This window comes from Rhinolophus sinicus, linkage group LG10 (assembly GCF_036562045.2).
Source record: "Rhinolophus sinicus isolate RSC01 linkage group LG10, ASM3656204v1, whole genome shotgun sequence".
Classification (NCBI taxonomy): Eukaryota; Metazoa; Chordata; class Mammalia; order Chiroptera; family Rhinolophidae; genus Rhinolophus; species Rhinolophus sinicus.
Window position 1 is genome coordinate 76963608 of NC_133759.1, and position 7552 is coordinate 76971159.

A 7552-nucleotide genomic window follows, 5' to 3' on the forward strand; every position below is an offset into this window, starting at 1 on the left:
TGTTTGTCCTTTCCATCTAACCCTCCTGCTGCTGGTTTAGACTTCTTGCCCAGGACCTAGTCCTTTTTCTTGCTAGTATATGGGCCAATAAACCCTTTCTTTTAAAAAGCCTTTCAGCCATGGAAGTTAAGTTTCTTGTTGGACGCCTCCCTCTGAGGGCCTGTACAACGCAGACTCTGCCATCCTGGGCATTTAATTACTCCAGGCCCTTGTCCATACAGTGTAATTCTCTAACTTGCCATGACGCTCACCCCTTCTCTGGGGCTCTGGCACCAGCTGTGGACCAGCCAGCCCAGCCCTCCCTGTGCCAGTCACAGCTCAGCTCCAGACGAGCCTTCAAGCTAGTACCCGGGGCACCTTTGGGACTTTCTGTGGGTACAAAGGAAAGGCCAAGATAGCATTTCCCACGCTGGGGTGCAGGTGCATTGTGGGTCTATCTCATGTACAAGTCCCAGAAACCAAAGGGGTTTTAAGTGCTTTTCCCCTACAGATCTGAATCTCATCTTCTAGCACAAAACGTTAGAGCTCAGCCACACAAACATGAGCAGTTTAGGGACTAGCCAGGTCTCGCCCCTCCTGTTTTGTAGGAGGAGGAACTTGGGACTTCTGACCTTCCCCAGTCTGAGGTCCTGGGTGCAGGGCTCAGCTGGAGTCAGGGAGCATCTCTCTGGCTCCAAGGAGGAGGCAGGAATTCAAGTTAACCTCGGAGGGCCTGATGGGTCTCAGCTCTGCAGACCTGCCCTCCCAGAAACCAACCGGAAACACTGTCTCCACAGTCAGGATGGAAGGGCTGTCCCAGCCCCAGGGCTGTGGCCAGGAATCCATTATAAGGAGCCAGCCTGCTGCAACAGAAGAAATCCCCCCACCCAAACCAGAGGGGCTGTAAATTTCAGAAGGGGAGTTTGGGGCCACAGACATAGTCCCAAAATGAATCAGGATAAGCAGAAGGGTCAGCATCTGCCATGTTTCCCAGGGTACTACAGGCCCCAAGAAGTGAGGTGACTTATTTGGCAAAAGGGGGCTTGGATGTGCAGGGCTAGAGGCACCAAAGCTCCCACTTAGAACAGGAAAAAGCATCTCCAGTTCAGAGGGGCAAGACCTGTCTCCCCGGATGCTACTCTCAGAGCTGGGCCCACGCTCAGAGCCCCTTAGGCCTGCCAGGAAGGGGGCAGGGCCAGGAAGACCAGGGATGTAGGGGAAGTTGCTTTTAAACCAGCTCCCAACTCCTGTTTCAGCATCTTCCAAAACCATGGGCTGCGAGAAAAAGAGAAAAGAGGGAGAGGAAAGAAGTTCTAAAATTACAAACAAAAGGCAAAGCTTGACCAGAAGGGGAAACCCTTCAAGATGTCAGTAATAATAGAGCTGTGAACAAAAAGTAAAAACAGCAAAGCTGACAAAGAAAACCGCAGTCGTCAGCAGAGGCCCACCAGAGACCCAAAGGTACAGAGAAGCACTTTCACCTCTGCAGCATGGAGGCCAGCTCAACAGATTCTAGGACAGTTCCAGAGGCTGGAGAGTGTGAAGGCGGCATCCCCAGCAGCTCTCTGGTGCTTTGTATCCAGGAAACAGAGTGCTACTCCCTGCAATGAGGCAGAGCTCCGCTGCCCCACCTTTGGGACGGTAACTTGGACCCACCTCTCTGACAGAGAGCTCCTAAGGGCATGGACCTGTCTATCCTGGCTCCCAGGCGAGACTGGGGGAGAACCTGCTTCCTGAATAAATGACCTCAGCATCCCTAAGCACTTCTCCCCCATCAGAAGCCCTGGAGGCTATGACGCTGTCCCCCTGGTAGCCAAAAACACCACCTCCCCTGACCATTTCTGAGGAGCACTTCTTTGCTGAAGGAGGCCATGGGAGGCCTCCACCATCCTGGGGTTCCTTCTGCCCTTCACTGAAGGGGAGACCTCTCTGTGGACTGCAGAGCTAGAGTTCATTTGGAGCCCCAAGACCAGAGTTTGAGCTATGTGACCTTGGGCAAGTCACTTCCTCTCTCTGAGCCACAGTTTCCTTGTCTGTAAGATGGGGTTAAAAGACCTACCTCTCGGGGTTGTCGGGAGGATCAGATGAGATAACAGATGGCGAGTTTTGTAAATAGTAAAGTGCACTGCAAGTGTCTGAAGACGTCCTTGGGTCCACACATATTTATTAAACATCCACCTTCTGCCAGGCCCTGGCTCAGCTCAGGGAACACAGTCGGGAACAAGATGGAGGGTCCTGCTCTGAGAGAAGAGGAGATGGGAGTGAGCTGGACACTCTAGGCCCACAGCCCATCCACACCCCGAGAGACTGTGTGGGGAACCCAGGTCTCCCAGCTCCTTTCCCTTGTCCCTGGAGGCTGTCTGGGGGTGGCCAGCTCCTTCAGCAGTGTCACCGCCAAGGCAAACACAGCCAGCCCAGAACTCTGGCTGCTTCCTGGACCCTACATGGAGATTACTCAGCTGGAGAACCCAGGGCTGCAATTTGTAATCCGAGTCACCCAGCAACATTTCCACAAATTAGTCAGAGAAATCTCTCCCAGGCAGCCAAAGAGAGGGGGCTTCCAGCCTGAGCAAGTGGGGGGGGGGGCTTCTCTGACCCCCTCCTACCTGCTGATCTGTCCTCACCCTGCTTTCATGGGCACTTGACCTCCCTAGAGGGGCTGCAAACCCCTGGGACTACAGAGTTGAGTGGTTGAGAGCTCAGGTCCAGGAGGCAGACCATCCTGAGTTTAAGCCTTTCACCAGCTGTGTGACCTTGGGCAAGGAACTTGACCTTCTCAGATTTGCTTCCCTAATAATAGTATTTTCAACCTCATTACGCTTTTGTGAAAACTAAAGGTGATGATGTAAAGTCCCTTGTATATTACTAGGCTAGACATAGGTAAGTTGCTCAATTAATTTTTGTCTATTTAACAAATACTTACATGGTACTTACTATGGACCACAAACTTTTCCAAATATTTTACAAACAATAACTCACTTAATCTTTACAAGAACCCAATGAGATAGGTATTATTGTCATTCCGTGTTACAGATGAGAAAACTAAAGCCCAGAGAAGTTAAGTGACTTGCCCAAAGTCACAGAGCTACCTACTGGCAGAGCCAAAATTAAAACCCATGCTCTCTCCTCTGCTGCTTCTTCCCATGTTTCTCCTTCTAGCCCCTGGTTTTAGAAGTTGAAGCAAGTGAGGGAAGGCTAATTTGAGAAGAAGCCCTCTCCCACCTCCAATCTCTGTCCTCCCTGACCCCAGCAGGCCTGAGCGGGTGCCCGGCCACCGAACCGGCTCAGGCTCCATGCTGCTAGCCTTTGCATTAAGCTCCTTCCCTCAAAAGGTGATATTATTAGCCTCCCTTGAGGTCAGCCTCTTGCAGCAATCCTTCCCTCAAGCCTCCAGCCCCAATTTGGAGCCAGAGAGATGTCCAAGCCTGTGCCCTCACACTCACCTCAGAGCCTGCAGCGGCTCAACTGGGCCAATTGAGGGGCAGAGCTGCACAGGAAGCCCAAGAGACTGCCCACAGCCTCGGAAGAGCCTAGAGGGTAGTAACCCCCTCACCGGCTTCCCTGCCTTGGGAGCCTCCAGCCTCTGCTCACACACCTCTGGTAACAGGGAGCTCACTGCCTCTGTCAGCACACTGGGCGGGCCACAGTTGGCCAGCTCTGACTGGTAGACGGGCTTCCTCAAGCCAAGATGAGATCTCTCCGTGTAATTTCCTCCCATTAGTTCTGTCTCTGCCCTCAGGCCCCAAAGTCCAGCCGGCTCCCTCTGGCCTACAGACATCTGGAGATGGCCATCTCTTGGCAGAAGGAGTCTCCACTTGGGCTGAACATTTGGTGGCCTCAGCCTAGTCTCAAAAGGCAGGTTCCTGGTGCGTTTTCCATCCTAGTCTCTGCTCTCCACCCACGACTAACAAGACTGCAGGATGGTAGAGACAGGCTCTGCTAAGCACTTCTAAGGGCTTGCTCCCAAGCACATCCTTGCTGGCTGCTAACAATAATAATTGACACTGGTTGCCACTTAGCAAGTACCTACTCTGTACTAAACATCGCGCTAAGTACTGTACTAGCAGGAACCCATCCCATCCTCCCAGCTCTTCGAGCCAAGTATTATTTTTGCTCCCACTTAACAGATGAGGAACCAAAGGCTCTAGGAGGGAGGTAACTGGCCCAAGTTCCCACCCACAATGAGTAAGTGGAGAACCCCAGTTCACACACAGGCTGTGATTTTCAAATTCAGCTCTTGACCATCAGTTGACAAAGACAGCAGTCAAGGGACAGGAGACTCACTCACAGGAGAGAGACCAAACAGCTCAGGATGTTGAGTGGCTCCAATTCCAAAGGGGATGGGAGTCTGGAAGGGAGAGAGATCCCTGTGGATGTGAGTAGGTGGCAAGGCTTCTTGGAGGAGGGGGAGCTCAGATATGAGCCTTGACAAAACAAGGCGTCTCAGACACTGCAGAATTCCCAAGTAACAGACCAATGGGAATAGCCCTCCATAGCTTGAGGAACTGGGTTGAGCTGGACCCTTACACAAGCACTCCATCCCATGGGCAGCAGGCATCTGCGAAGCACCACACTGTGCGTGGTCCCTGTGAGCACTCGGCAAGGGCACAGGTGGAGTTTCCATCGTCCCAAGACGTTGAGCACCCAGCAGGGCAGGGCTGAAGCCTGGCTAGAGCTGTGACTGTCAGTTTGGGTTTCAACTATTGGTGACTTCCTCCATATCAGGGACACAAACTGGATAAGGACTGCCCCTCCCGGCCTCCTGAAACTGGGGAGACCAGCATCCTCCTAGAAGATGTTCAGAGGAACCACGTTCTTTGGAAAACCACATATGGAAACGTAGTTTTATGGTCAAATAAGTTTGGGGGGACACTGGGCTGAAGGAAGCTGGATGGGATTTCTCGGGTGCAGGACTTCTTAGAGTCTTTCCTGACTGTGTACACTGGGATTTGGCACAGGTCCTCTTCAAGTCCTCCCTGCCCCCCATGCCTAGTTGCTTCTTTCCCCACTGACCCAGCTGCTAGAAACCAGAGGGGGCACTCTCCATGGGGCACTTAGCAGGAAAGCCTTGAAGCCCAGTGCAAGATGGTGAGTTACACATCCAGGAGGTAGTCTGTTCTAGGAGAAGGGCAAATAGGGAAAGCCAGTGTTTGGGGATGGGGTACTTAGAAGGAATTCTCTCAGGTGACAGGTGGTGGGGGGACTGTAGGAATTGGGACACGACAATGTGCCATTCTAGGCAAGGCTCATAGATGGTCAAACTCTCCCCCAGGATCCCGATTCAGCCAGGACCCAGAGACCGTATGGGGTCAAAGTCTACCATAACCCAGAGTGTGGCTACTGTCCCACCTGATGAAGGCCCTATCCTCTTAAATTTTACTTGCCTTCTGGGCTGAACTTCTTCCTCCAGGAAGCCCTCCTTGACTGCCACGTTGCATGCCATGACCAGAGTACAATAGCCATGTTTCTGAACCCCTGGCTCCTGGAACGTTTATCTGGGCTGATGTCCCCCACAAGATGACAAGTTCCTTGAAAGCAGGTACTAAGCCTGCTGCCTCCTCCCTGGATCCTAAGTGATCACTTCTGTGAATGATTCATCCATCCATCCATCCATCCATCCATCCATCCATCCATCCAGTCAACTGTCCAAAAATTTCTGAGCATTGCAGTTTTCCAGCTCTATGCCAGGCCCTAGGGATAAGCAGCAAAACTTTATAGCCCTGTCTCAAGAAAAGATCTCTCGTGGTCCTTTCCTATGTAAATGTGTCTGGGGCTGTCCCCACATCCTAAACAGGAGCGCATGTGACCACATTCCTCTGCTAAACTGCAGGAAACTTCCACATGGACACTGGGACTCAGCGTCCCCCACTTCCTATTGCATTTGTCTCTTGTCTCTCACCTCTGGTCTCATGGCTGGGCTCCTCACTGCATCCCTGGAACTAGGTAAGGGGCACTGGGCCTAGACAAGGCAGAGGACTTACTTGCATTCAACCAGCAGGCCAGTAGTGGAGTGTGGAGCAGGATACAGGCCTCCCACTACCAAACTCTTGGGAGATCAGTGTACCTTGGTAGCGACGTGCTTCGCACACAGCAGCTACTCCTGGCTTGCCTTTGCTGCTGACACCTTGGTCCCTTTGACTCCAGATCCTTTCCTGTGGAAACCCACAGTTGTTTATTCCTCCTGGTGAGTAAATCCCAGCCCCATTCATTGGGAACAGTGGCTGGCACAATGTGGGAAATTAACTCATGGGAAATTGTCATAGCAAGCCCCCTGAAGATGTGGGGCAGCTCTCTTTGTAATCTTACCACAACTACCCCTTAAGTCAATTTGGCCAAACTTCCTGGGCGTTTCATCAGGAATAGCTAGCATGTAGCTTTATTACTAAATTTTTATTTTGAGAGCAATCCTTGGTTATTGCACGAAATTGGGGGTGGGGGGGTGGGGAGAACCCACAGAAGATTACAAAGAAGAAAGAAACGATCCCAAATCTTTCTTGCTTCATTTTAAGGCAGCTTGCCTAGTCCATGACCCTGAGAAGTCACATCACAGCAATTGTGTGTCTTTGCCATTCTCAGGCCAGAACCACCCACAGGCACACACACGGACACACACACACGAACATGCAGCAAAACTACCGTCTCCAGAGAGTAAACTGTGTTTCTAGTAACAAACCACAGTCTGCCTCTAGGACGTGTGACCAGGCTTTGCCCTGAGACACAAGGCTCCATGGGAAGTGTTCCTGCTCCAGCCGGCAGCCCAGCCTCCAGGCAGCGTTTGGCAAGCCCCAACAGGATTCCAGGCAGGCTGGCAGGCAGGAAGAGACGCCACTCCGAACCTCTCCCCGTTGTAATTTACCAAATCCATCTGGGGCTCCTTTGAGCCATTTTCTGGAAATGCCACCTTTCAAGGGTCTCCCTGTTAGGGAAGGTCAGAGTTCACATGGGCCTTTCATGTTAAAGGAATTTGAAAGAAAATGTATATTTTCAGCCTTAGCTGTGATTAAGTGAGCTCAAGCCATGAGAACACTTAGATGATTTACATGACGTTACATGAAGAGCCAATTAGCCTAACAACTTCCGAAAAATTTTTAGCTCAAGAGCACCCATTTATTAGAGCGCTTGGAATGTGCCAGGCATTGCACTAAGCTCTTTCCTAGGATACGTGGTTCATCTCAACCTTGCTCCTACGAGGCAGGTTCAGTGTGATATTCATTTTACCTACAAGGAAGTAGAGCCTCAAAGAGGGTCAGTGATTTGTCTGCGGTCCTCCAGCCAGTAAGTGGTAGGGCAGGGACAAAATCTCAGGTCTGCCTAAATCCAAAGCTGGGCTCTCTTGCTCCAAGCCTCAACCCTCTGGAGCTCTTTGAGCTGCATCCAGCATCTGAGGACAGCACATTTGCATGAAGATGAAGCCTTGTTAAATCTCCAGCTCTGACCTGGGCTGCATAAGTTCAGAAGACTCTGGGGCCTCCCTGCAGCTGGCCCTGGTCCCAAAACTCCATGGTCACCGCCAAGGGGGTAGCCACAGCAGATCTTACTCACCACTCCATGGAAGAACCCCAGGGCCTATTGT